This window comes from Orycteropus afer, unplaced genomic scaffold (genome assembly GCF_000298275.1).
Source record: "Orycteropus afer afer isolate SDZICR_OR568_19922 unplaced genomic scaffold, OryAfe1.0 scaffold00833, whole genome shotgun sequence".
In the NCBI taxonomy this organism is placed as follows: domain Eukaryota; kingdom Metazoa; phylum Chordata; class Mammalia; order Tubulidentata; family Orycteropodidae; genus Orycteropus; species Orycteropus afer.
Genome location: NW_006922420.1, coordinates 484,096 through 501,192, shown reverse-complemented (window position 1 = coordinate 501,192; position 17,097 = coordinate 484,096).

Here is a 17,097-nt window from a genome sequence, read left to right as displayed (position 1 = left end):
GAAGCTGTCATTCAAACAGAACAATGGGGCACTACATGGTTAAAAATCGGGGAGGTTGTGTACCATAGGTGTATCCTTTCACTATACTTATTCAATCTGTATACTGAGAAAATAATCTGAGAACCTGGAACATGTGAAAAGGAATGCAGTATCACAATTAGAGGAAGACTGATTAACAACTCATGATGCACAGATGATATAATCTTGTTTGCGGAAAGTGAAGAACTTGAAGCATTTACTGATGAACATCAAAAACTATATTCTTCAGTATGGATTACACCTTGAAATAAAGAAAACAAAAATCCTTACAACTGAACCAATAAACAACATCATGATAAATGTAGAAAAGATTGAAATTGTCAGGGATTTCATTTTACGTAGATCTATAATCAACATCCATGGAAGCAGGAGTCAGGAAATCAGTTGTCATATTGCACTGGGAAAATGTGCTGTGAAAGACCTCTAAAGTGTTGAAAAACAAAAATGTCACTTTGAAGACTAAGGTTTGTGTAAAGCTATGGCATTTTCAATCACCTCACATGAATGTGAAAGTTGGACAGTGAATAAGAAAGACTGAAGAAGAGTTTATGCCTTTGAATGGCAGTGTTGGTGAAGAATACTGAAAATACTATGGACTGCCAGAAGAACGAAAAACTCTGTCCTATAGGAAGTGCAGCTAGAATGCTCCTTGGAAGTGAGAGTGGGCAGACTTCGTTTCACCTATTTTGGTCATGTTGTCAAAAGGGACCATTCCCTGGTGCATGGAGTAGGATATCATGCTTGGTAAATTAGAGGGTCAGAGAAAAAGGGAAAGAAAATTATGGGATCAAGTATAAGAAAGATTGTAAGGATGTTGCAGGACCTAGCAGTATTTCATTCTGTTGTACACAGAGTTGCTATAAGCTGGAACCAACTCAACAACACCTAACCTAAAATTCTTCCTTTCATAATTTTCTTTTAATTTACCCTATTTCCCTTTTTGTTTTCATTGCCAAAGTCTGGATAAATACAATTTAATTGTGTCTACAAAATATCAGTTAGAAGATAACCCTATATAGGTATTTTATATGCTATAAAAATGTCCATATGCAGTTTTAAAATAACAGGAGGCAAAGTTAAGATAACTTCTTAGCCATAAATAAGCACCTTGATAGAGTAGATCACTGGGCCTGTGAACTAAGGACCATGGTGGCAGGGGACATCAAGGTCAATTGGCTTAACATGGCATACAAAAATATTGTTCTACATCTTACTTTGGTGAGCAAAAAGTGAGGTCTCAATAGCTTGCAAGCAGCTATGTGGCAATTATTTGTCTCTCCTCATCTGGAGCAAAGAATAATGAAGAAAATCAAAGACATATGGACACAGTTAGTCCAAAGGACTAGTGGGCCATGAGAACCTCAACCTATACAACCCTGAGACTAGAAGATTTAGATAGTGCCTGGCTACCAACATCAACTGCTTGAAAAGGGATCAAAATTGGAGATCTTGTATCTAAACAAAACCAAACTCACTGTCATTATGTTGATTCCAATTCATAGCATGCCCTTTTGGTTTCTTAGGTGGTAAATCTTTACAGAAATAAATTGCCCCATCTTCCTTCCATGGAGTGGCTGCTGGGTTTAAACCAGCAACCTTCTGGTTAGCAGTGAAATGCTTTAGGGACTATGCCACCAGATATCCTTAAGTACCTATATAGAGTAGAAGAAAAATGTGGAACAAAACTCAAAATCATAAAAAAAAAGACCAGGCTTACTGCTCTGATAGAGGCTGGTGATATTCCTGACACTATGGCCCTGCGCCAACATTCAGGTCTGTAAATGGATTCACTCACATGGCTTCCAGCCAGACAATGGAGAGGCCAATAATGTGAACATATACACTAGGTTGGTACACTCTGTAGAATAACCAATCTTGGGAGATCAGAAGGAGAGCGTTTACACAGGGAGAATATAGATAGAGAGGCAGGAACGCATAGGCAAGACAGACACAGGGAAAAGGTAACCAAAGGGAGGAAGTGGGAATGTAACAAGTGTCACAAAACAAAATGTGTATGAACTGGTGAATTTAAATGAATCCGCTTTGTAAAAGTTCACCTTGATTCACAGGAAGGGAGTTAATCAGGGTTGTATCCTTTCATCATACTTATTCAATCTTTATGTATAAAATAATAATAATGATGCATAGAAGCTAGTTATATTTTCAGAGAAGCTATGCTTTCTTTCATATATATATATACATATATATATATATGTATGTATGTATGTATATAAGCTCTGGTAGTGTAGTGCGTAAGGCACTTGACTGCTAACTTGAAGGCTGGGGGTTCAAATCCACCAGCCACTCCTCGGAAGGAAGGTTGGGCAATCTACTTATGTACTGATACTGCCTTGGAAACCAAGGAGGATTTGCTATGAGTCAAGTCCGACTCGATGGCACATAACAACAATGATATATATATATATTTTATATATTTGTATTTGTCTTATTTCCCTTTTTTCATTGCCAAAATCTGTATAAACACACAATTTAATTGTGTCTATAAAGTATCAAATATCTCAGGGGACAAATTTTCTGTTACTTTAAATTATTTTTATTAATCTTAATTTCAGTTGTCCTGATTCATATACATTTAATTTTGTGTTACTTTGTACTACAGGAAAATTGGCTAGGCATAAATCTTAAATACATACAAAAAGATTTATCATAGCACAATTATAAACTTCACCTTTAAGGAGGGAACAAAAGAACAAATGAATTTATTTTTCTATTAGATGTCATTCTCAATGAAATGGATAATAAAACATCAGGAGTGTTTCATTAAATAGTGTGTGTTCACTGTGAGATTAGCCTGAATTTTTTTTTTTTTAAAGTAATTTTAAGGTTAAAAAAGTAAGCCTCAAGTCCATTTGTTGCAGATATCAAGTAGGAAGGAATAAAATGGAAATACCTATTGAAAAATTTGTTATTAAAAAATGGTGCAGTCTAAAGATAAAGTGAAATATAGAAAATTTATTTGAAAAATTACAGATAGACTGTTATAAATGATCTAAGTTTTCGAAAGGATCAGAGATGAATGCAACTCCATGAATAAAAAGACATGCTATGAGATGTTACGGTGTTACTACTGGGAAGTAATGTTTCAGATATGCTAGCTCTATATATCTTAGTAAAGACAAGCACAGATATAAAAAGGTAAAATAATATTTCAGGAAATAAATATTCTAAATCATTGAGATATTAGAAAACAGCCTGATTATTTACTAAGTGAACATAACACAGTGAGGAGTCTTCTCAAAAGAATTAAATATATTTTCATCTTGAATAGGAGGTACTAGTTTTTTGAAAATGGTTAGTTTTCCTCTTTCAGGAAGCTATTTTTTACATTTTAAAAAATGCAAGGTGAACACTTTTCAGATTTGTATTTATTGTTTAAAACTTCAACATTCTATCTATCCATTGAAGACTACTCAACTAAACCAAACTCACTGCCATCGGGTATCAGGTTTATTCCGACTCATAGCAACTCCCCTTGGGTTTCTGAGGCAGTAAATCTTTTTTTTAATTTATTTTAATTTTTTATTGTGATTTGGGTGAAAATTTACAGAGCAAGTTCACTTTCCATACAGCAGTTCACATACACTTTGTCTCATGACATTGACTACAATTTACCCTAATGCAATGCTCCCCTCCCACTTCCTCCCGATAGTTACCTCTTCCCTGTGTCCTTCCCTCCATGCACTCCTTCCTCCTGAGATGTCTCCCTGTGCATAAATAGCCCTTCTTTCTCCCATGATTATTTTCTCCAAGGAGTGTATGTATCTCAGGTAAATGTTCAACTCATATGCCTGTCTTTTGTTTGTCTGGAAGCCACAGGTGCGGGTTCAGTTCTAGACCTGAAGGACAGCTGGTTTCACCAGGCTCTATCAGACCAGCAAACCTGCCCCCCCCCTTTTTTTTTGTTTCCAAATGATTTTGAGTTTCATTCCACATGGTTTTCCCTCTCTATCCAGGATCTCGTACATAGATCCCCCTCTTAGAGGTTGATAGTGGTAGCTGGACACCATCTAGTTCTCCTGGTCTCATAGTTGTATAGGCTGAGGATCACATGGTGTACCAGTCGCTAGGACCAATTGCTTCCTTGAATCTTTGGTTTTCTTGAGGCAGTAAATCTTTATGGAAGTAGATCGCCCAGTCTTCCTTCTGTGGACTGGCTGGTGAATTTGAACCGTCAATCTTCTGGTTAGCAGTCAAATGCCTTAGGCACTATGTCACCAGAGCTCCTTTGTTTGAAGACCATTAGCAGGTCATTTTGAAAGCAAAGAATACCAGAAAGATGTTTACTTGTGTTTTACTGACTACACAAGCATTTGACTGCATGGGTCATAACAAATTATAGATAACATTGTGAAGAATGGAAATTCCAGAACACTTAATCATGCTCAAGAGGAAATGGTAGATAGACCAGGAGGCTGTTGTTTCAACAGAACACGGGGATACTGCATGATTTAAAATCAAGAAGGGAGTTATTAAGGGTTGCCAGTGGTTCAAGCCCACCAACTACTTCTCCGAAGGAAGATTGGACAGTCTATTTCCATAGTGATACTGCCTCAGAACCCAAGGAGGGGTTGATTTGAGTTATATCCAATTTGATGGCAGTGAGCTTGGTTTCACCATACTTATTCAATCTTTATGCTGAGCAAATAATCCAAGAAGCTGGACTACATGAAGGAGCTCTGGTGGTGTAGTGCCTAAGGCATTTGACTGCTAACCAGAAGGCTAGAGGTTCAAACCCACCAGCCACTCCTTGGAAGGAAGTTGGGAAATCTATTGTTGTAGTGATACCACCTGGGAAACCCAATAATGGGTTGCTAAGAGTAGGATATGACTCAATGGCAGTGAGTGTTGTTTGGTGAGGTTGGACTTTATGAAGAAGAACACAGCTTCAGCTTTAGAGGAAGACTCATTAATAATCTGCAATATACAGAGGACACAAACTTGCTTGCTGAAAGTGAAGATGACTTGAAGTACTTACTGATGAAGATTATAGACCATAGTCTTCAGTATGGATTATACCCCAACATAAAGAAAATGAAAATACTCACAACTCAACCAATAAGCAGCATCACAATAAATGGATAAAAGATTGAAGTTGTCAAAGATTTCATATTACTTGGTTCCACAATCAACACTCATGGAAGCAACAGTCATGAAATCAGAGGATATATTGCACTGGGTCTTGGAAGGAAGGTTGGGCAACCTACTTCCGTAGAGATACTGCTTCGGAAACCCAAGGAGGGGTTGCTATGAGTTGGATCCAACTCAACAGCAGTGAGTTTGGTTTGGTTTGGTATGTTGTTGTTGTTGTTATTTGCTGTCGAGTCAGCCCTGACTCATAGCGACCCCTCCTTGGGTTTTCGAGGCAGTGTCACTATGGAAGTAGGATTGCCCAACCTTCCTTCCGAGGAGTGGCTGGTGGGTTTGAACTGCCAGCCTTCTGGTTAGCAGTCAGGTGCCTTAGGCACTGCACTGAGTAAATGGGCTGCAAAAGACCACTTTAAAGTGTTGAAGTGCAAAGATGGCACTCTGAAGACTAAGGTAAGCCAAACCCAAGCCATGGTATTTTCAATCTCCTTATATGTATGTGAGAGCTGGACAAGAAAAAGAAAGACCAAAGAAGAGTTGATGCTTTTGAATTGTGATTCTGCGTCCCAGGAGAATGAGCAAATATGTCCTGGAAGAAATGCTGCAGGAATTCTCCTCGGAAGTGAGAATGTCCAGACTTCATTGCATCTACTTTGGTAATCTGCAGAAGGATAACATTACTGGTAAAGCAGAGGGTGAGCAAAAAAGGGGAAGACATTCAACAAGATGGATTGACACAGTGGCTGAAACGGTGTACTCAAATATAGCAAGGATTGTGAGGATGGCACACAACTGGATACTTTTTCATTCTGTTGTACATAGGGTTGCTATGAGATGGAGCCAACTCGACAGCACCTAACAGCAACAAGGACAGCAATTCATTTTATTATATAGCTGCTTACATTAAGAAGTGAGGATGATTGACAATAAAATGATTAATAGCCAAATTTCCTACATCATCTTATTATATATTAAACATCATTACAGTAATAGTTTAATAAAATGCTACCAGTTCCATTGATGCAAAGTTGGAGTAATGACTTATATTTGATAGGTAAAGAGGCAAGAAAGAGTGATATTTTAATGCAGAACTCACATCATTTATTTAATTTGTGTCAATTATAAAATATTACAGATATATTCCAAGTGATATTTTCTTAAAATGATTACTTTTATTCCCGAAAAATAAATCTTAAGAGATAGTACATAATGTGCACTGTATTCTGTTTAAGTGACATGTCAGGAAATGCATCTGTATCTTGTTGTTCTTATTGTTGTTAGGTGCCGTCGAGTTGACTCCGACGCATAGCGACCCAATAGAATGAAACACTGCCCAGTCCTGGGCCAGTCTCACAATCCTTGCTATACTTGAGCCCATCGTCACAACCATTGTGTCAATCCATCTCTCTGAAGGCCTTCCCCTCTTTCGTCAACCCTCCACCTTACCAATCATGACAGCCTTCTCCAGGAATGATCCCTTCTGACAACATGACCACCAAAGTAATTGAGATGAAGTCTGGGCATACTTGCTTCCAAGGAGCATTCCAGCTCCATTTCTTCCAGGGCAGATTTTTAGTTCTTCTGGCAGTCCATGGTACTTTCAGTATTCTTCACCAACTCCACAACTCAAAAGAACCAACTCTTCTTCCATGTTCCTTATTCCTTGTCCAGATCTCACATGTATATGAGGTGTTGGAAGTACTGTGGCTTGGGTTAGGCACATCTTAGTCTTCAAAGAGACATCTTTTCTCTTCAGAACTTTAAAGAGGTCTTTTGCAGCATATTTTCCCAGTGCGATATGTCATCTGATTTCTTTCTTTCTTTCTTTCTTTTTAATTCTGATTTGGGTGAAAATTTACAGAGAAAATTCACTTTCCATACAGCAGTCACATACTCTTTGTCTCATGACATTAACTACAATTTACCCCAATACAACAGCTCCCCTCCCATTTCCTCCTGATAGTTACCTCTTCCCTCTGTCCATCCCTCCATGCACTCCTGCCCCCTGAACTGTCTCCCTGTTCATAAAAAGCTCTTCTTTATCCCATGATTTTTCTCTCCAAGGAATGTATCTACCTAGTGTAAATGTTCACCTCATATACCTGTCTTTTGTTTGGCTGGAAGCCACAGGTTTGTGTCCGATTCCAGGCCTGAAGGGCAGCTAAGGACAATAGTCTCAGTGGTTGCACCAGGCTCTCTCAGACCAGCAAACCTGGTACATTTTTCTTCTTTTTCTAAATGATTTTGAGTTTTACTTCACATGGTTCTCCCTCTCTATCCAAGACCTCCTACATAGATCCTCCTCCGAGTGGTTGACAGTGGTAGCCAGGCAGCATCTAGTTCTTCTGGTCTCATAGTCGTATAGGCTGAGGTTAGCATGGCGTACCAGTGGCTAGGACTAATTGTTTCCATGAATCTTTGGTTTTCTTCATTCTTCTTTTCTCTGAATGAGGAGAGACCCATAGTTGCATCTGGATGGGCTCCTTGCAAGCTTTTAAGATCCCTGTCGCTACTCACCAAAGTAGAGGTGGAACAATATTTTGTGTAGTATGTTATGCCAATTGAGCTTGATGTCCCCTGTGACTATGGTCCCAAGCTCACAGGTTCAACTACTCACTCCCTCTGGGTGGCTGGCTGTGACCAAGAAGTGACTACAGCCATGTCCCTTTTCAGCTCTACTTTACACCTGGGAATTCTTACAGAACATACAAATACACTTGTAGAACCATTGTCTGCCAACCCTATACATGGTCTTGGGTACACGCCCCACTGCATAGTATGTCATTTGGTTTCTTGACTGCTGCTTCCATTGGTGTTAACTTTGGAAACATGTAATATGAAATCTTTGACAACTTCTATCCTTTATTTATTTATTGTGATGCTGTTTATTAGTCCAGTTGTGAGGATTTTATTTTTCTTTATGTTGAGATGTTATTCAATCTTCACAGTAAGCACTTCAAGCCATACTCACTTTCAACAAGCAAAGTTGTGTCATCTGCATATCACAAGTTGTAAATGAATCTCCCTCCAATCCTGATGCCACATTCTTCATATAGTACAGCTTATCAGCTTATTTGCTCAACATACAGGTTGGATAAGTATGAGGAAAGGATACAATCCTGACGTACTCCCCTCCTAGTTTTAAACCATGCAGTATTTCCTTGTTCTGTTCTAATGACAGCCTCCTGGTCTACATACAGGTTACTCATGGGCATAATTAAGTGTTCTGTAATTCCTATTCTTTTTAGTGTTATCCATAATTTGTTGTGACACGTACAATCAAATGTTTTTGCAAAGTCAATAAAGCACAAGTATTCAAAATTGGATTACAGAGGCAGTGACAGCTCCATGACATACACTTGTGAAGGTGAGGACAAACTCAGAGTTGGTATTCAGCCTTAGATGAGATGTTAGAGAAGTATCAGGAGTTCACAAATATGAGACAATCTTGTCTTTGTTTTTGGTTCAAATGTATCCCAGATGCCCCCTGTCACTGTTGGTGCATATTCCTCTACATGAGGGTTATGTGTGTATGTGAATCTTCTATATAACACTCTTTTTTAATTCAGACCAGAAACCTACTGAGAAAAATTTTCCTCGACATTACATCAATTTTGCATAAAACTGACTTGCTATATTGCTGTAGTACTGAGCAAGCAGAAATTTCCTCCAGAAAACATGACCAGAAAGCATATCCTTACAAAAGAAAGCTGCTAAAACATATGTGACAACCAGTCCTCTAGAGATTCAGGAACACTGCCTTCCTTCAAAATAGATTTACACTAAAAAAAATATATATATTGTGAATTCTGTTCTCCTTGCAGATGAAGACATTTTACTTATAAATCAAATATCTAGAAAGTATCCCTAAAAAGTTTTGTCCAATTTTATTTTCTTTTATGGCATTTCATTAATTTATTATAACACATATTTTAGTAGCATTCATTTAGTAGTATTCAGTAGCATACACATCAGGCACTGTGTAATACTGGCAACATGGCTAGGAAGAAGTTACTATTTTTCACCTAATTTTATAAATAAGCAAATTTAGGTATCTAGAGTAATTTTATCAAGCGGTTGTTGTGGTGGTCAAGGGAATGCATTTAACATTATGTTACTACAGAGAGTGCCATTCATTGAATAAGGGTCCCAGATGTTTTGCTTTAAAAATCTATTACCACATTTGTGCCAAGGCTATACCATAAAGGAGCTGATCTAGGATAATGATTTAGTTGGAAGGATACTAAGTCAGATCACTTCCTGGAGGACACAGAATGGTTGATTTTTGTCAAAGGAACTCCCAACTGTTTTGCTGACCCTTCCATAGATTTCCTCTTGAAAAGTAGTATTATATGCTTCTACTCAGACTTTTCTAGGTGCAATTGTATCTAATATGTTCAAAGAATTAAATGTATAGAATGTTTTATTTCATGATTTTATCATGCCCCTGATATTCTGAAATTTAACAAAAAAAATGAAGACAAACAGCTCATTAAGATGAGAAATTACCCTCTATTGTGTTTTAACTTCACTTATGAAAGTATATGCAGAATCCTAATTAATATGCCTTTAAATAAGTCAATATTTTATTAATGAAAAATTTAAAAAATGGTTATCAATAGATGAAAAGAAAAAAATATGGTCCTAAAACATATTTACTAATATTCATAATCTGTTCTATAAAATGACATTAAATTGAAAATGTTATTTTAATTTCTTAACATGATAAATGAAAATTATCTCATATTGTAGTGAAACAAAAGAAGTTGTCATGGAGTCAATTCAAACTCATGGCTACCCTACATGTGTCAGAGTAATAATGTGTTTATTATTAATAACAGTAATAATGTGTTTGTTCTATAGGGTTTCAGTGGATAATTTTTCAGAAGTAGGTCACTAGGGTTTCTTGCAAGTTGCCCACAGGTGGACTTGAAGCACCAACATTTCAGTTAGCATGTTAATATTTTGCACCACCTAGGGACTCCCATAGGAGCTCTGGTAGCATAGTGCCTAAGGCACTTGACTGCTCACCAGAAGTCTGGTGGTTCAAACCCACCAGCCACTCCTCGGAAGGAAGGTTGGGCAATCCTACTTCGGTAGTGATACTGCCTCGGAAACCCAAGGAGGGGTCGCTATGAGTCGGGGCCGACTCGACGGCAAACAACAACAACAACAGGGACTCCCATACTATAGTGGATAGCATCTACGATGGCCCCCAAAGATTCCTACCACTTTCTTTTCACACCCTTATATAATATCTCATTTTTTGTGTGGGTAGGATTTAGTGTCTTGCTTCGAAAAAAAAATATGGCATAACCATGAAAGGTTACTTCGGAGATTAGGTTATAAAAACACAACAACTTCTGACTTGAATGAGCTTCTTTTCTCTCATTTCTTGGATTACTTGTTTTGAGAAGCCAGCTGCTTGCTCTGTCTTGAGGCAGCTCTGGGGAGAGGCCCACCTGGGTGAGATTGGAAGTAGATTCCCAACCCCAGTTGAGTTTCTAAATTAGACTGTAGACTGGCTGACAGATTCATTACAACCTCATTAAAGACTGTGAGGAGACAGTCCTGCAGATAAACCAGGCAGCTATGGTTTTCTACATTCTTCCCCATGCTGGCATTCTTATACCTCAGAACAAACACCCCCTCTCACACACACTGAGGCCTGATGTTTGTTCACCAAAAAAAACAAACTCACTGCCGTCAAGTAGAATCTGACTCATAGTGACACCTTCTTGGGTTTCCAAGGTGGTATCTCTAGTGCCTAAGACATTTGACTGCTAACCAGAAGGCTGGTGGTTAAAACTCACTGGCCACTCCTCGGAAGGAATAGTGGGCAATTTGTTTCCATAGTGATATTACTTCAGAAACCCAAGGTGGGGTCATTATGAGTCAGATCTGACTCAATGGCAGTGAGTTTGGTTTGGTTTTTTATCTCTACAGAAGTAGATTGTCCAATCTTCTAAGATACAATTAGTCATGGAAGCTGTGGAAAACAAATAGCTGTGAGAGACTTTTCTTTGTCTTCTCAGCTATGCGGCTAGTATGGCATGCATAGCATTAACTTACAGCCTATCTAAGTGGAACTACCTGGCCAAGGTGAGACTGGCAGTAGATAGTCTCTCCTTGTGTCTCTTAGCCATGATGCCAGGTGGAGGACAGCAATAGAAGAAGCTATATTCACCAGGACAATTCCAAAAGCCAGGGAGATGGACACTCCATATAACTATTCTATTTAGGTCCCTGAATCATGACACAAAGTGGGGTGTGATTGGGAGAAGTCATCATTTCTGCTCCGACAGGTTTTGAGCCATGGGGAATGCTCATCTGTCATATACTGTCCATGTCTTATTGTAAGTAATAAAAGCTACTTTCCAAGTGTCCAAGTGAAAAGATGTGTTCATGCTCTGATAAAAAGGACATAATATTTTAAGAAGCGATCCATATCAGTTATTGTTGTCCTTTCTCTAATGGCTGAATGGCTATCTAGAAAATGGGTGCAACCCAGGAGCTCATCACAAATTTGTCTTGTTGCACCTGAGATTTGGCGTAGCTAAGCAGGTCTGGCTATGTTAATACTCAAATATCTTTAGACAGAGATACCCAGTAAAACTCTGCTCAGAAGCCTAACTTTGTTACTTCAAGCCATTAAGTTTTGGGGTAATTTGTTACAGAGGAATATATTTAAAAAAAGAGGCATAAACACATTATACATAATGGTAAATAAACTATATATATATATATATATATATATATATATATATTCTCTGCCATCAATCTATTTCATCTCATACAACCCCTTGGGTTTCTGAGGCAGTATGTCTACAGAAGTAGATTGCCCAGTCTTCCTTCTGAGGAGTGGCTGGGGATTTTTGAATGGTCAGCCTTCTGTTTAGCCATCAAATGCCTTAAGCACTATGCCCCCAGAGGTCTCATAATGGTAAATACTGAATTTAATTCTATTAAAACCAATACTTTCACCTTAACTATACAATTTTGGCCATTACGATTCCAGCTGATTCAATGAAATGTAAAAATTAAAATTAGCAAAAAAATTGAATTAAAGTTGTTTTGTTTGAAAGTGACATGATTGTATAATTGAACATCCTGAAGAACTGTTTGACAAAATTAAATTAATAAAAATATTTAATAAATGTAGTAGTGTAAAAACTGAATTGAAAATTCTGGTATTTCTACAATACCTAGTTAAAATAAATAATGTAAAAAATATGGCATTCAAAATAAAAAATAAGTACATGAAATACTAGGAATAACCTTAACAAGAAATACACATTTTCCTAATAAAGAACATTAAAATTTGAAATAAAGTAAATAAACGGAAGATATGTTTTTTTTTTCTGGAAAATAAAACTGGATAATAAAATATAATACTACTTTCCAGTTTTGTAAGACTTTCAATGTGTCATACCCTGTTTAAATGTTTGATTGTAACTCACTTAATCCTCAGAACTACAAGAGGCATATTATCCCATCTAATAAATGAGAAAATGATCACAGAACACTGCAACTTACTCGCATTCACTTATGAATAAGAAATGCTGTTGTTAGGTTCCATTGAGTTGGCTCCCACTTGTAGCAACTCATCCAACAGAATGAAACACTGCCTGGTCCATTGGCATCCTCACAATATTTGCTATGCTTGAGCCCATTGTTTCAGCCACTGTGCCAATCCATCTCTTTGAAGGTCTTCCCCTTTTTCATGGTGTCTATTTTCCCAAGCATGATATCTTTCCCCAGGCACAATTCCTCCTAACAATATGACCAAAGTACATGAGATGAAGTCTGGCCATTCTTGCCTTGAGGAACATTGCAGCTATACTTCTTCCAAGACATATCTGTTGTGCTTCTGGAAGTCCATGGTATTTTCAGTATTTTTTTGCCAACATCATAATTCAAATGCATTGATTCTTCTACCAGTTTCCTAAGAAGTAGTTGTTATGTTGTTAGGTGCTGCTGAGTCATTTCTGATTCATAGCAACCCCATGCATAGCAGAACGAAACACCACACAATCCCATGGAAACTCCATGATCTTTGCTATACTTGAGCCCACCATTGCAGCCACCATGTCAATCCATCTTGTTGAAGGCCTCCTCCTCTTTCGTTGACCCTCCACGTTACCAAGCATTACATCCTTCTCCAGGGACTGGTCCCTTCTGACAACATGACCAAAGTATGTGAGACGATGTCTGGCCATTCTCGCATTCTCACTTCCAAGGAGCATTTCCGGTGCACTTCCTCCAGGACAGATCTGTTAGTTCTTTTAGCAGTCCATGGTACTTTCAGCATTCTTCGCCAGCACCACAACGCAAAAGTATCAACTTTCTTTGGTATTTAATCATTGTTCAGATCTCACATGCATAGGAGGCAATTGGAAATATCATGGCTTGTGTCAGGCACACCTTAGTTCTCAAGGAGACATCCTTGCTCCTCAGCACTTGAAACAGTTCCTTTACAGCTGACCTGCTCAGTGCAACACGTTGTCTAATGGCCTGACTGCTGCTTCCATTGGCATCTAGTGTAGAACCAAGCAGTGTAAATTCTTTGACAACCTCAACCTTTTCTCAAGTTATTGTAATGCTGCTTATTGGTCCAGTTGTGAGGATTTTTGTTTTCTTTATATTGAGATGTAATCTGTACTGCAGACTCTGTTCTTCAACATTCATCAGTAAGTGCCTTCAAGTCATCCTTACTTTCAGCAAGCAAAGTTGTATCATCAGCGTATCTCAGGTTGTTAATGATTCTTCCTCCAATCTTCATGTCATGTTTTTCTTTATATAGTCCAGCTTCTTGGATTATTTCCTCAGCATATAGATTGAATGAACATGGAGAAAGGATACAACCCTGACACACTCCCTTCTTGATTTTAAACCATGTATTGACCCCTTGTTCTGTTCGAACGACAGCCTCCTGGTCAATGTACAGGTTCCTCATGAGTATAATGAAGTGGTCAGGAATTCCCTTTCTTCTCAATGTTATCCATAATTTGTCATTATCCACACAATCAAATGCCTTTGCATAGTGAATAAAACACAAGTAAACATCTTTCTGGTATTCTGTGCCTTGATCCAAGATCTGTCTGACAGCAGCTATGAATGACATCCCTTGTTCCACGTCCTCTTCTGAAACCAGCTTGCACTTCTGGAAGTTCTCTGTCAATATACTACTTCAACCGTTTCTGAATTGTCTTCAGTAAGATCTTACTTACGTGTGACATTAATGATATTGTTCGATAATTTCCACATTCTGTGGGATCACCTTTCTTTGTGGAAGAAGTAGACCTAAGATTTAAACTCAAGGATAAGTATGCTCTGGAGCAGACTTTCAGCTGAGTTCCTAGCCATGTTTCGTATTGTTTAAGAGAGTTCATAAAATATGTTGTTGACAGTAACCATTGAGTTGGCTCTGACTCATGGCAACTACATGTACAACAGAATGAAATGTCACCTGGTCCTGAGTCATCTTCATGATCATTGGCATGCTTGAGTCCCATGTTGTGTCTTCTAATCTGAGGGCTCATTTTTAGAGCTATAACAGACAATATTCTATTGTGATCCACAGTATTCTCACTGGCTGATTTTTGGAAGTAGATGGTCAGAACTTTCTTTCTAATATATCTTAGTCTGACAACTCAACTGAAACCTGTCCAACATGGGTGATACTGGTGGTATCTGAAAAACCAGTAGCATAGCTTCCAGCATATTAGCAACATGCAAGCTACCACAGTACAGGGCAACAAACTAACAGATGAGTAGTAAGGTACAATATCAGGTAATACAATATTACTTTGCACTTGTACCTGTGTGGAGGTCCAGAGTGATTACATCTTGATTATATTTGCATTTTAAAAGATTCCTACCTCCTGGTTTTTATTGGAGAGAAGTTATTCCATAATTTTAAATTTTATAACTCTAGTTAAATTTAAGGTGCTCTAGTAGCGTAGTGCCTAAGGCACTTGACTGCTGACCAGAAGGCTGGTGGTTCAAACCCACCAGCTACTCCTTGGAAGGAAAGTTGGGCAATCTACTTCTGTAGTGATACAGCCTCAGAAATCCAAGGAGGGGTTGCTATGAGTCAGGTCTGACTCGACAGCACGTAACAACAACAACAGCAACAGTTAAATTTAAGGAGCTATGGTGGTATAGTAGTTAACATATTTGGTTCAAGCCCAATAGACTCTTAGTGGAAGAAAGATGGGGAAGCAGTCTCCTTCCATAAAGACTTATAGCCTTGGAAACCTAGTGGGGGTCAGTATGAGTCAGAATTAACTTGATGGCAATGAGTTTCTTTTTTTATTTTTAGGTTTGGATTAAAGTTAGTATATGCTGTCAGACCTTAGAATGTAGAATGTAGATTAAGGTGACCATATAGCAAATACATAGGTGCATAGAGCAGTAACTGCATGCTTTTTTCACGTTACTTGTATCCATAAAGGTGAATATAACTAGGCAGCAGGTTTTAGCATATAAATATTATAATTTCCATGTTGCTGTTGTTATGTGCCATCGAGTCAGACCCAATGCATAGTGACCCCTTCTTGGGTTTCCGAGGCAGTATCACTACAGAAGTAGATTGCCCAACCTTCCTTCCAAGGAGTGGCCAGTGGGTTTGAACTTCCAGCCTTCTGGTTAGTAGTCAAGTGCCTTAGGCACTATGCTACCAAAGCTCCTAGAGAGAGATGACCCAGATCTGGCAGGCTTGAACCAACAGCATTGTGTGTGGCAGGTGATTGCCTTAAAGATGTACAATTATGTACAAAAATGTACAAAGGTTAGTGGTTTGAATCAGAGGCACCTCAGATGTACAAAGTAATTGTACATCTGAGGTGCCTCTGATTCAAACCACTAACCTTTCAGTTAGTAGCATAGAGTTTAACCATTGCTATACACATGAACTCAATTAGAACAGAATAAGAGGGATATTTAATTAACCTGAAATCACCTTGACTAATAATTTAGATAATTGGAAAATTGTTGCTTCCAAGCTTGCCTTCTTAAGTCCTTGATCTAACTGAAGTCACACAGTCTTAAGCCTCTGTCAAGTTTGGATTCTAATATGGGATTCTTGTTGGCACTTTTAATTGAAAAACACTTTTTAGTGAGTTCTGCATTACTTTTAAGTCTGAAGATGAGCTCTGGTAGCACAGTGGCTAAGGCACTTGACTGCTAACCAGAAGGCTGGTGGTTCAAACCCATCAGCCACTCCTCGGAAGGAAGATGGGGCAATCTACTTCCGTGGTGATATTGCCTCGGAAACCCAAGGAGGGATTGTTATGAGTTGGGTCCAACTCAACAGCATATAACAACAACGATATCATCATGACTGCAATGTGAAAAATGTACAAGCATGGGTTAAGAACAGTGCTAGGTAGTCCAGTAAGGTTAGTGCATCTACTGCAATAGTCCATGCAAGTGATTAAGAGGGCCTGAAGTAAGTCACTAGCAAAGAGAAGAGAGAAGCAGGAACCAATATGAGAGGTTTAAGAGGTACAATCAGTAAGAGTAATGAACTATATCCAAAGTGTAAATAGGAGCTCTGGTGGTACAGTTGTTAAAGCACTCAGCTGCTACCCAAAAAGGTAGACTGTCAAACCTACCAGCCACATGACAAGCCACAAGAAAGATGTGTCAGTCTGTTCTGTAAAAACTTATAGCTTTGAAAACCCTATGGGGCAGTTTTACTCTGTCCTATAGAGTCACTATGAGTCAGATCTACTTGACAATTGTGGGTTTAGTTTTGGAAAGTATAAATGGAGGAGAAACCAAGCTAAGAATATGAAGAGTTTATAGAAAAAAAAAAAAAAAAATGCGTATCATTCTGCTAATGGTTCATGCATATGGTAGACACACATGATTTTCTCTTCACACATGCTCCTCTTCCAAGATTTCCAACCTCAGTATGCAAACCTAGGCATCATTCAGATACATTCA